We start from the raw sequence: 14,116 nt of genomic DNA on the forward strand, positions 1-14,116 counted from the left end.
GAGCCTGCGTCAGCAGAGCTGCTCCACCAGCACAGGCAAGACCTGAGATCCTAGTTTTCCTCACCTTTAACTTGCAGAAGGAAGCAAGTTTCTCTCCCCAGTGAGCCAGGAGGATCCACACTGTCTCCTCCTCTTAGAAGCAATGCTGCCCATGGCAGCAGATCCAGGAGGACACGGGCGAGCTGTGAGAGGACCCACTGGCTGCAGAGAAGCTCTCTCAGGTCACAGTTTAAAGGTCTCCAATGAGAATTTAATTCAACAACCCAGTTAGCGCATAGTAAATCCTGCGAGTGCTGGATATGTGTCTTTACTGCGGCTAAACCTCAGTAAACAAGTCTTTAATCACCCAATGGCAGTTCATTAGCAAACAAGAACTAATCGCAACAGGTAGAGAGCTGCTGAGATTGAAGTCAGTTGGTTTACACTAATGAAATACAGAGGTCCATGAAGGACTCAGATATATTCTAACCAACAGACAGGCACGGAAGAGCGCTGCCGGGGGAAAAAGGGTTTTTATTTATTGGCCCAGGAAAGCAACCCAGCAAGTGCAGGCTGCAGCAAGGCATCCTCATCGTGGCTCCCTTGGGTCTGGCGCTGGCAGCAGCGCGCTCGCTGCTCCCCCACAAGGGGGTGATGCAGCAGCAGCAGCAGCAGCAGCAGCAAGCCCTGCGCAGAGCCCTCAGCGCTCTCCCGAGGCGATGGGATCGCCGCCGTGGGGCCGATCCTGGCGCTGGAAGTGGCAATCAGTGCCTGCGGGGGATGCAGAGCTGTAGGCGAGGGGCTGGAGGGGGCACCGGGCAGGTTCCTACTGCCACCTGCCAGCGAGGGCTGTCCCGGGGCCTTTCCTGAGAAGGCTTTCATGGTTGTAGCAGAAATGGACAGGAACACCGAAAACAGTGGACAGGTCCTGATCACATCTCTGGCTGTGGTCCAGGGAGCCAACCAGCAGGTGATGGAACACCAGGACGTGACCCAGGTCCTGGATGTGGCAATGGCCAAAGAGGAGGAAGAGTGGGAAGAGGTCATTGATAAAGTGTTGTCCCAAATGAAAGTCATCACTGTACACAACATCTGGGTCAACTCCTCAGTCCCAGAGCTCTTCCAGGACCCACAGGCAGATCCCCAGGAGGAATTCAGCTTCCCCACCAGCACGAGCATAGATGTGACAGCAAAGGCAGCCAGAGACCGGCAGAGCACATCTCCTGTCCCAGCCAGACCCACAGGCACCAAACTGGCAACTTCTGCACTGGGTAGAGCTGCAGAGGAAGAGGAGCACCGCAGACCTCTCACTCTTGTGCCACAGGAGGAGGAGGCACCGGCACCAGCTTCTCCTGCCTGTGGCGAGCAGGAGGAAGCACCACAGGAACAGAGTCAGGCACCTGCCCTGCTCAGCCCACACAGCTGTGCTTTCCCCAGGGGCTTTCACAGAATCATAGAATAGTCAGGGTTGGAAAGGACCTTAAGATCATCTAGTTCCAACCCCCCTGCCATGGGCAGGGACACCTCACACTAAACCATGTCACCCAAGGCTCTGTCCAACCTCACCTTGAACACCGCCAGGGATGGAGCATTCACAGCTTCCCTGGGCAACCCATTCCAGTGCCTCACCACCCTTACAGTAAAGAACTTCTTCCTTATATCCAATCTAAACTTCCCCTGTTTAAGTTTTAACCCGTTACCCCTTGTCCTATCACTACAGTCCCTAATGAAGAGTCCCTTCCCAGCATTCTTATAGCTCCCCTTCAGATACTAGAAGGCTGCTATGAGGTCTCCACGCAGCCTTCTCTTCTCCAGCCGGAACACCCCCAACTTTCTCAGCCTATCTTCATACGGGAGGTGCTCCAGCTCCCTGATCATCCTCGTGGCCTCATCTGGACTTGTTCCAACAGTTCCATGTCCTTTTTATGTTGAAGACACCAGAACTGCACACAATACTCCAGGTGAGGTCTCACAAGAGCAGAGTAGAGGGGCAGGATCACCTCCTTCAACCTGCTGGTCACGCTCCTTTTGATGCAGCCCAGGATACGGTTGGCTTTCTGGGCTGCAAGCACACACTGAAGCTGGCTCATGTTCAGCTTCTCATTGACCAAGATGTTGAACAAGACCGGTCCCAACACCAATGCCTGAGGGACACCACTCATTACTGGTCTCCAGCCGGAGATTGAGCCATTGACCACAACATTGATGGTGTGCGGCCATCCAGCCAGTTCTTTATCCACCGAGTGCTCCATCCATCAAATTGATGTCTCTCCAATTTAGAGACAAGGATGTCATGTGGGACAGTGTCAAACGCTTTACACAAGTCCAGGTAGATGACATCAACTGCTCTACCCCTGTCCATCAGTTCTGTAGCCCCATCATAGAAGGCCACCAAATTGGTCAGGCAGGATTTCCCCTTAGTGAAGCCATGCTGGCTGTTACCAAGCACCTTGTTGATTTTCATGTGCCTTAGCATGCCTTCCAGGAGAATCTGCTCCAAGATTTTGCCAGGCACAGAGGTGAGCCTGACTGGTCTGTAGTTCCCAGGGTCATCCATTTTCCCCTTCTTGAAAATGGGGGTTGTATTTCCCTTTTTCCAGTCATCAGGAACTTCACCTGACTGCCATGATTTCGCAAATATGATGGACAGCGGCTTAGCAACTTCATTCACCAGCTCCTTCAGGACCTTCAGAGAGATTTCAGCAGGTCACATGGACTTGTGCACATTCAGGTTCTTAAGATGGTCTCGAACCAGATCCTCTCCTACAGTGGGCACAAGGTCTTCATTCTCACAGTCCCTGCGTCTGCCTTCCAAGACTTGGGTGGTGTGGGCAGAGCCTTTGCCAGTGAAGACCGAGTCAAAGAAGTCATTCAGAACCTCAGCCTTCTCCAAATCCAGGGTAGCCAGTTCTCCTGAGAGCTTCCAGAGAGGGCCCACATTGTCTCTAGTCTGTCTTTTATTTGCTATGTACCTGTAGAATCCCTTCCTGTTATCCTTAACATCCCTAGCCAAGTTTAATTCTAACTGGGCCTTAGCTTTCCTAACCTAGTCCCTAGCTTCCCGGACAACATTCCTGGATTCTCTCCAGGCCACCTGTCCTTGCTTCCACCTTTTACAAGTCTCTTTTTCTCCCCTCAAAGTTTCCTCAGCAACTCCTTATCCATCCAAGGAGGTCTGCTGGCCCTCCTGCTGTACTTCCTTCTACTCGGGACACAACACTCCTGAGCTTGTAGCAGGTGATCCTTGAATATCAACCAACAGCCTTGGGCCCCCTGCCCTCTAGGGCTACATCCCATGGAACCTTCTGAAGCAGGTTCCTGAAGAGGCCAAAGTCTGCTCTCTTGAAGTCCAGGGCAGTGAGCTTGCTGCACGCTCTTCTCCCTGTCCTGGGGATCTCGAATTCGACCATCTCATGATCGCTGCATCCAAGGCTGCCCTGGAGCATCACATTTCCAGCGAGCCCTTCCCTCTTGGTGAGCACGAGGTCAAGCATGGCACCTCTCCTTGTCGGTTCCTCTATTACTTGCAGGAGGAAGTTGTCTTCCACACAATCGAGGAACCTCCAGGATTGCTTGTGCCGGGCCGTACCGTCCTTCCAACAGATGTCAGGGTGGTTGAAGTCACCCATGAGAACAAGGGCCTGCGAGCATGAGGCTTTTCCTATCTGTCTATGGAGTGCTTCATCTGCAGGTTCTCCTTGATCAGGCGGTTTGTAACAGATCCCCACAGTAATGTCTCCCATAGCTATATTCCCTTTAACCCTGTCCCACAAACTCTCTGTGGACTGCTCACCTGTCCCCAGACAGAGTTCCATACTCTCCAGCCTATCCCTAACATAAAGGGCAACTCCCCCTCCCCGCCTGCCAGGCCTGTCCTTCCTAAAGAGCCTGTAACCTTCCATTCCAACACTCCTGTCATAGGAGCCATCCCACCATGTTTCTGTGATGCCTATTATATCATACCCCCGTAGACGTGCACACGTCTCTAATTCCTCTTGTTTGTTCCCCATGATACAGGCTTTTGTATAGAGGCATCTGAGCTCCAACTGAAGCCGGCTCATTGGCTGGAGCGGCTGGAATATCTACATTGTTCCGAGCATTTATTATAGGTGCTGGCAACTGACTGGGAGCGTTGGGATGGAATGATGTCCCCCACCCCCAACACATCTAGTTTAAAGCATCCTTGACCAGTCTGGCAAGCCTCCTAGCAAAACTGCTCCACCAGCCCCCAGTAGACCTGGCCTCCCAAACTGAGCCTCATGTTCTAGATACCCAAACCCCTGACTATGGGAATGCTCATGGAATACCTTACAGCAGCTTTCAGTACCTAAAGGGGGTCTACAAGAAATCTAGAGAGTGACTTCTGATAAGGCCATGTAGGGACAGAACAAGGGGGAATGGCTCTAAACTGAAAGAGGGGAGATTCAGATTTGGTATTAGGAAGAAGTTTTTGACTGTGAGGGTGGAGATAAGCTGTGGTTGCCCATCCCTGGCAGTGTTCAAGGCCAGGCTGGATGGGTCTTGGAGCAAGCTGGTCTGGTGGAAGATGTCCCTGACCATGACAGGGAGGTTGGAACTGGATGATCTTTAAGATCCCTTCCAACTCAAACCATTCTGTGATTCAGTGATTCTGTGAAAAACCTCAGGTAATGATTCATCTGTTGGAAGACAAAAACTAGACTTTCTTCTCTTAATAATACTGTAGCAGAAGATCATGAAATACATAAAAAGCATCTTGAAATAAAAGTTGCACTGCATTAAATATATGGTTTAGGTGGTTATCTTTGAAGCAGAGATCTGCTATGCCCACAGAGAACTGAGCAATCATGCGCTTTGTTCATCTTCACAAGCCCTATGAATTTTGGGAGAAATTGTCTCTGAGCTAGCAGAAGTCTGATGAAAGCACTTCTAAGAAAACTGTCTCTAATTTGTTAATATAACAATGATGGCTTAAATAAAAGACCAACCATGTCAGCTGCTGAGTGCTTGCGACCTCTATTTTAAATCAAAGAGGAAGGAAAAACCCTACATACAAACTCTGTGCCAAGCAGGAATCTGTAAAGTCAAAGATGAGAACGGAGTAAAAAGAGGGACGCTCAGCTTGCGAAGGCAGGCAAGCAGGAAGATGTCAGTGTTACAGATGAGGATGAGTAAGTGGTAGTGTGGTTTTCACAATACACTAACGAAGAACCAATGCAGTCATTCCAGCACATTTAGACTTCTGCTGTTTACACTGTTCTCTATTTTATGTGAATACTTAATACCAATTAGTCTTTTTGATTCTGCACCAGTAGTCACTGATGTAAAAGTACAGCATCCTTCGGGAGCATACCCTGCTAGGTCTGCTGATTAGTAAAGGGTCTTGGGAGAAACATGAGGGATGGTCACCAAAAATGTCAAACACCCCCAGATTAACAAGGTAAAGAATTCTGTTCTGGAACTGGGAAATATCCCAAAGCTATGCAAAGTAAAAATGTAACTGTCATTCTAAGTGATTCCAAGGTGAAAAATACATCTTCATCTTACAGGAAAATGACATAAAATAATTGCTTTAGACGGCTTTGAAGAGTTCTCTTGTCACACTACTTCTACAGTTTCTGACTTTCCAGACTCCAGTTTTGCCTGAGGAGAAACTCAGTTGCAGATGAAAGGCTCTGCGAGCCCCAGACCCCTTTCCCGCTCCAGGGACCGGACCTCTGGGAGCTTGAGCTGGAGCTAGGCTCTGGCATCCTGAAGCCTACCCTACTCGTAGTACGAAACCCTGCCCACCCTGGGAGATGCACACATGCATCAGCTTGGAGCCTGCAGCTCAGGAGAGAAGCTCAGGGAGCTGATCTGGCATGAAAGAACCACTGGAGACATTCTCTGTGACCCCAGGACCTCACTGCACTGGACTAGCCCCCATCAGGCTTTCAGCTTGCTCCTTTTCTTTTACTTTGCACCTATGAATCTTTGATGAGGGGATTAGGTATCTAGGAGAGCTGCTGAAGCAGACTCCATGGGGAAGTTAGGAGGAAAACCACCCCAGATCCCTGTTGGACTTGTTGGGCTGTTCAGATCAGGTCCATGTGCAAAAGCATGGGAAGCTTCGAAATAAATAAGCTAGGTACCCAGGGTGTTTCAGTAATCCCAGAATTAGGGAATGCCACAGGGGGTTTGAACTGTGCTTTTGGTTTTATGTGCCTAATCTCTGCTTCAATTCAGGTGCCTTCGGAGAATTTAACTCTAATTTGAAATGCACTGCTACAAACTCTTTCTCAGCCACCAGCTGAGAAGCAAGAGCTCTGGGAAGTCGCGTGGGGAAAGGTAAATCTTACCTATCACATTGGGCTACAGTGGATACCAAACAGAATGAGTCAGCGTTAAAAGATTTTCCCAAGTCAGCTCAGAAAAAGTGGTTATATAGGATTTAGGAACCAGCTACTCATAAGTTTAATAATGACTCACTATTTCCTCTGCTTGCTAGATTGCTTAGCACTGGCTTGGATGCTCTGATAGATCAGCTTTAATAACAAGCTGCATGATTTACCTTGAGGTGGTATTTTATTCCATGAAGATAGCTCACATCTCTGGTATGAGAAAGAAGGAAAATAATGCTAGCATAACAGAAGGTATAAATATGGTATATTCCAGAAAGATCTTTAAGCTGCTGTTCTGATAGCTGTTTCTAATTCGTCTGGATTTATTCCCCTAAACCCTGTGACAAGTCAAGAAGAGAACCAAAGTGCCCTGAGTGTAGTTAACTCATCAGTGAGTCTCTTTAAGGTGACCAGGCTGGATGAGGCCTTGGGTGATATGATTTAGCGCAAGGTGTCCCTGCCCACGGCAGGGGGGTTGGAACTAGATGATCTTAAGGTCCTTTCCAACCCTAACAATTCTATGATTCTATGAAAAAAAATCAGGAAGGTATCACTTCCAAACTGTTCTGTCTGCTCACATCATCATGTTTAGCATGAGTCCACTGCATTTGTGCCATTGGAGAAACAGGTCATTTAGCCTAAACTGATGCTGCAAGCTGCTAAACTGGACTGTCTCTGTGTAGGAGCCAATGAGTACTCGCACAATTGGGTGTCTGGCTTCATCTGGGTGGATGCCTGACAGAGCAGGAGAAACAAACAGGCTGCGATAACATCTGGTCCATCTGACCAGTCTGAAGTTTCAGCTCCAACATTTACTGCCATGGCAACTGGACAAAAGTGTGGTTCATCAAGAGGTAGAGCAGCAATATAAGTAATAAATCGACATATCAAGGGCTTAATGGAAATTATTAGAAAAAATCACGATTACTAGGAAAAAAGGAAAAACTTGTTCTGTTCCTGACCAGTACTATGTTGGAAGGTAAACATCCTGAATCCCACTGGGCTGGTCTTACAATCACTGAAAAATACTTCATAAACACCACCTTCTTTCAAATTCAGTGGAGTTGACACAGTTCAAAATACAGATGTGAAATTGGAATTCTACCGTGAAACACACTGTGGAAGAATGACCTGGTACACTTTCATGCATGTTGTCATTTGTTAATTCAATATCAGAATATTAAATCTAATTAAGTGTTTCATGTATTGACATGAAATTACTGACTATACCTTAATAGTAATGAAAACAGAGTGTGAACATAAGTGTCTGTTGGTATCGTGTTAAAGAATTCAGGGGTTCTCCTTTAAGCACTTTCACCTGTGGGCAGAATGAGTCAGAATGTAGCAAGTTCCATTCTTCAGAACCAAAAATACAAGTATGTTATCACACAAGTATGCCTCACGGGAACAGCTCTCTTAAATTAAAAGTGAATATGCGAGAACAGTTTTAAATTCTATCACATTACTATAAATGAATCTGTATTATCCTCTGAATAGCTGTTACATGAGCAGAGTCACACTTGAAGCAGAAGGAAGAGTAAAAATATTCCTTTATTTGTCAGAAAACCTTTGGTGCATGTCATGTCAAGAAATAATCTTCTCTGTTAACTTTTCCGGGACCATTTTATTCTTAAGCAAGTAATTTTGGATGCAAAGATCTCACAGTATGGAATATATGCATCATTACTGTTTGGGGCATTAGGAACACTGCGCGAGTAGTGCTGATACAGTGAAAGAGAGATCATGATTCATTACTAGCTTTGTAAGGGGTGGGATTTACCAGTGGATTCAAGTCAGTGTTTTGCCTTTCTCCTTGGAAAGCTGTCAGTGAAAGGAAACCTGCTCATAATTACTAATCAAAACTCTAGCCAGGAGGTGGTTTCTAAACGAGCTTCTGTGAGACAGCAGTGCTTATTAAGAATGGAGATTTCAACTGTAGTGTTTTTTTTTTCCTTGAAAACCAGCTATGGACAGCTTGCCTTCTTTTGCTCTGTTTTAGATGAATCTTCTACTTTTTCCTTCTGCATCCTCAGGAAGAAAGGACCTCTTTTTCTTTTCAATGCTCAGAACTTCCCCCATTTCTCAATAATTTGGCATCTTCTAAAATTTTTCATCCTCCTGTTCAAGGTAGCCCCCAGATTTGCCTATGTTGCCCCTCATCTCCCTGAGCTACCCCAGAGAGATTTGTGACTGGAGATGCTGGGAGAAGACTCCTACATACCATGGCTACCACTGCGAACTCTGTAATCACTTATAGGAGAAATCTTGACTGAGTTGCAAATGTTAAAGCTCCACACCAAACCTGCCCTTCTATTTTATCTCAGTCTGTTTGCCATATGTCATGTCCAATTTTATGCTTCAGAAGAAATACAAAGTTCATTGCAAAAGCTACACCAAACAAAAACTGTGAAATAGCTCTACAAAGAGCAGAGTGCAATTCTCTAGATATTTGTGTATCAACATACAATGTTATATATATCAACATATAATGTTAACGTGTAAGATAATTGTGTATCAACAAAAGGGGAGGAAATGAGTCAGTAAACAGGTTCTGGTTGCGGGATCACAAAGGAATTGCTACATGCAATCAAGACTGAAAAATCTATTATGTTTTAAAAAATAATCCTGTAATTTTATTTCTCAGCCATAACAAAGTCCTGGCCTGCAGTGATTGCTAAAGGTCTCACACATTTCCAAAGAAAAAGGATATTAACTGCAGCAGCATATCAATCCCAAAACACAGTCCATTTCTGCCAGCCCATCATGTCTCTGGCATTTTTGTCTAGAAAACTTAATTTTCACTTTGTGTGAGGACTCCCCAAAGGAAGTTTTATTCTTTACTCTTTTTCCTATAATAACCTCCTCTCCTCCAACATGGTTTGAGCAATTTGGCTGTCATCAGGCATTCACTTTCCATGAGTGTCTTCTGATCCATATGATATACATGACACAGCACAGTGTTATCTGAGCATTATTAAGTTCAGAGCTGCCATATCCCTCCTGTCAAAACTACTTCCATTCTCCAGGTTGTTTATTTAGGACAGAAGCTGGGTGCAGAAAAAAGTGCATAGTGCCATTAAATCCCAGTGGATTTAAAACCCTTCTGACCTTTATGCCCATTGCTGCTTGACAGCATTGATCAGTGAGATCTCACCACTCTTCTCAGTTTTTCTATTATCCACCCAGAAGCACTTTGCATCAGAGTGCCTTACACAAAAACAGAAGGCAGGGTTTAGTTTGTTATTCTCTATCCAGACCTGGAAGCAGTTGGGATGAATGGGAGGACTGTGAAGTTCTTTCCTGTAATGATGGGCTCTATTACTGTCTCTCATCTGCTCCTGACTCATCCTTTTTAATCTGTACATCCTCCTTGGAACCTTTGCTTTTCCAACAGAACACCTATTGGGAATGGCTGTTTAAGGAAAAAGAGAAGAATGAAAATTAGTAAGAAGTTAATCTCTGTATTCATTAATTTTGTTGTTACAAAAGACAAACAGTTGCATTTAAGATGTTTTTAGCTGTAATCCTAGCACTTCAATTGTCTCATTATGCTTGTAAGACCACATGAAGAATATTGCATTAAATTCATTACCATGAAAGTATAGAAAAATTGGAGGAATGCTAACAAAAAACAGTTAGTGCACACCAGTGATTGATTTATTTATGAAGGAAGATTAATAGCTAAACTCAGGAGCCCAGCTTAAGGGAAGTAACTGGAAAGGCTCTCAAAGGACCCCCTGGAAACAGGCTCAAACCTCAAACTGTGAAAGTTCTTACTCGTTTTTATTTAGTCCTTGTTCAAGAAAAGCTCCAGTTAAAAACTAAACAGGGAGAAACTGGCTACAAATATTTTCCAGATCTAAACATTAAGTAGGGCTTTATATAGCTAATGTGAGCAGTGGCCTTTGGTGGCAAACAGCTGGAAAGTAGAACTGTACACAGGTAAATGACTTTTCTTGGCAAGCTTTAGTGGCTACCTGTGAACCAGAAAACAGTCAGAATCTGTTCTTTGGTCCTGAAGCTGAACTGCAAGAAGGCAGAGAAATGCTCTCAGGGCCCAGGCATCTTCTGGGATGGTGCTTGTTGGCACAGGCAAAACCATGCCAGTGTTCCCACAGCTGCATACAGTGTAGACAACAGCATATCTCTGCTTCAGCCCAGTTCTGGCCCAGGGTTAGCTTGCAAATATAGATGTAAACTGGGTGCAGAATCACATCCCACAGTCATATGCTGCTGTCAGTAAGGTGACCTGCATAGGAAAATTAAAAAAATAAAAATGGAGCAACGTACTGAAGTCTGAGGGAAACACCCCCCATTTACTCTTCCCTGTTATCAAATTGTCTTAAAAAGTGAAGATGAACAAATACAGAACAGTATTTAAAACATATTTACTAATATCCTTTTATTTGACAGTCTCAAAAGACAGAGTTTTCATTTTGTTTTCTGAGATCCATTTCTCATTGAGTTTACTAACTAGATCTTTCGCTGTTTGGTTCACCAGGAATATAGAAATTATGCCATTACAGAGCAACATAGCTCCATAAGTGATAAACATAAATGAACAGTTTTGGATTCTCTTGCAAAAATGCAGACTTCTGTAATTCACAAACGATTTCTCCTCCAAACCATTAATTATGACCGGATACTGGAGAGAAAAAAAACAGCAAACCAAAATATTATCACATGCTTATTAGTTACCTACTTTCATTACAAATAGCACTGGGGGATTTCAGGAATTCCATAGGAAAGCTGGTCTTTGATTTTCTTGGTTTTGTTTTTTTTTTTTTGTTGTTTCATTAGCCTTTTCATTAATGGAACACACTGGGATAATGTAAGGGGGGTTTGGTGGGTTTTGGTTTTTGTTGTGTTGTGGCGTTATTTTTTTAAAAAGCTAACAAGATACAGACTGTCTTTGAAACTGCACTGCAAAGTATTATCCACTGCAAAACATTGTTAAGGGAGTTTTTATCTGTTCCTGGAGAATTATATAATAGTTCTGAATTCTCTCCTGAGAAATACAAAACTGTAAGCACAACATGGAGCTTGGTGAATGAATGCAATATATTCAAGTGGAACTTCTTGTACCCATACATTTAATTATTAAAACAGCTATATCTTTTTTTAAGTCTGTAGCAGCAGCCATTCTACCCAGATTTTTTTTGTGTGTTGGGGTTGCTTTTTCTTCCCTCAGACGTAGAAAAGAAACTTGTAGCACCATTTTTTTAATGCTTTGCAGCAGTGTGGTTAAGTTAAAGTAACTGATCTTACAGGTGAGGTCACCGTTCTATAAGGGGAAATACATGCCAGATGGTGCAAAGTTTTTGTGGTCTTGAGAAGAAATAAGAATGAGACCTCTCTTTCTGCTATCAGGCTTTTGGGGAAGTCAGCTTTGTAACACCAGAGAAAGTATTTCTGAATTTGCTTTTAAAAATTAATCTATGTGCCTTTGCACAGCAAACGAATGGCCACGAAGAACCGACTATAGGAAAGGTAGGTAAGGGCTTGTCACAACAGATTTAGTATTCATTTTCATGACAACCTTGACACTAGACACTTACTGATTCTTAAAAGTAAGCCTAACATTCCTATAGTAACAAGTTTCGTTAAGCAAAAGAAGAAAATTCACAGCAGTGTACCCAGCATGCTCACTACCAATAATCCCAGCATGTTCACCACAAAAATAACATGCTGATTAACGGCTCCTAGGAATACTGGTCCTACTTAATATTCCTAGGCCCTTGAATCAAGTTCCTCTCTCTTGGGTCTCATCAAGAGAGAACGCTATTGTCTGTCAAACACACTGTACTTAGCAATTTGATGCAGCACGAGCTGATGTGGCTGTGACATAGCAGCAAAGCCCTTTTAGATAGCTTAAGGAAATTCAGGATGGCTGCATCAATGCCAAAGAACAAGATAAGTGGCCTTACACAACACACTGCATTAGGTTCTTAAAATGTTACTAGCCTGGGCATGTGAAGAGTATAAATGTACACAATAAGGATTTGATTATGTCCAATAATAGTTGAGCATTTGCTATTTTGCAAAGCAATTCTGGCTTCTATGTTAAATACTATGTGCCCCGAGGGAACACTGAAACAGTTTATGTCTTATGTTTCTTACAGATGAAAGAATGAGAGAATGCTACACAAAGCTAGGAAACACAAACCAGTAGCCAAGGCACAAAACCCATCATTGCTGAACTTTTTTTTAAAGGGATTTCATTGTAGAGGGCTACACAGAGGACTATATAGGCTATATAGAGGACTATTACTTTTATGATATTATCAAACATGTTTGTTTCTCCTCTGCATTTTAGAAACAGGTCTTTTTAAGTATGATTCTTTTATATCTATTTCAAACCATTTCCTTTGCACATTGCATCAAGGCTTCGTTTTTTTTTTAATGAAAAGGCTGTGTTGTTTTAGATTCTTCTGAAGCCTATAATAGGGAGCAGTCCTGTGTCAGAACTTTGAACTAAACACAAAGAACTTGTCTTACTTCCTAAAGCTCTGAAAATGCCAAGAATGTTTTCCAAGCAGACTTCAATATTACTGCTAATGCTGTGGTTTATACTGGCAGAATTCCAGTCAACTCACTCTATCTGTCCTGACCAGGGGGATCAATCCTACAACTCTCAAGTTTTCAGAAAGCCCCTTTTCTAGACAATTATTAAGTATGCCGCAATATGATGTTCTTGTAACAACTCTCACCTTTTTATACATACATCTCAAGCTCTGCCAGTTTGATACTTAATAAAGCCTGTGAGACATATCTCTCTCATTCATGGTATGTCCAACTTCTTCTAAAATTCATTGTCATGCTGGTAAGTAGCTGACAACTCCTGGGCCTCATGTCATTTTCCAGGAAGCTCATTGCCAGCAGTAAGGATAGCTGACTGTTATTCAGGATCAGCACTTGAATTCAGCATCATGAAAGGCACCTAGGCTGGGTTGTGTTGTCCATAATTTCCCCTCCTCAAAAGTACTGCTGTGGAAATGATCCCTCTATGGCACCCTGAAAGATCATGTGGAAAACCCCAAAACACTTCCATCTCAAGATGAACAAAAGTTAAAACTCTGCTATTCCTGCTTCCTGCTGTGCTAGATACATCACCTGATTTCATGCTCTGAGGGCTTCCAGTTGATGGTCCCTTTAAAGGGGATGTCTGGCATGGGGTAACATTAAGAAATATAGCAAGTCTTGTCAGATTATACTCTAAGATTTACGAATTATCATGGAAGTTATATCATGGTGCATTAGAAGGTAAAATCATAAGGTTGTCAAAGCGTGTTTTCATTTTACTGTACATTCTTGGGTTTTGGGGTGGAATTTAAAGTGAGACAGATGGAAAAAAATCTAGTCCCCAAAGGTAATCTAAGATCTCAAGGTATTTTTCAAACTATGATTTAAAACCTGTATGGCAGAGTAATTTTTGATTCCTGGTCTTGTGCTCATCTGTTTTTTAATGCTTAACAATGTTTCCTTGCACATGTTTGTTGTAAATTTCTAAATCTATACAACTGCTCATTTTTCTATTTTTCACTCTTATGACTTTCATGGATGGAATGCTTCTTGTATTAAACAATTTTACCACTGACTTCATAAAATTGAAGATTTACTTTAGCTTCTATTCTCTGACTGCATAGGTAGCAGTACCGAGTAAGGGGAGGGCAGAAAACGAAGCAGACAGGAACCTTAAACTTATCTATATTATGGAGATAAGCAAATCATTCAGTCACCAATTTTCAAAAGGATCTCCTCATTCCCAGTGTTTGACC

This window comes from Pezoporus occidentalis, unplaced genomic scaffold (assembly GCF_034315485.1).
Source record: "Pezoporus occidentalis ecotype Australia unplaced genomic scaffold, CSIRO_AGI_Poc_V1 ctg17, whole genome shotgun sequence".
NCBI lineage: Eukaryota > Metazoa > Chordata > Aves > Psittaciformes > Psittacidae > Pezoporus > Pezoporus occidentalis.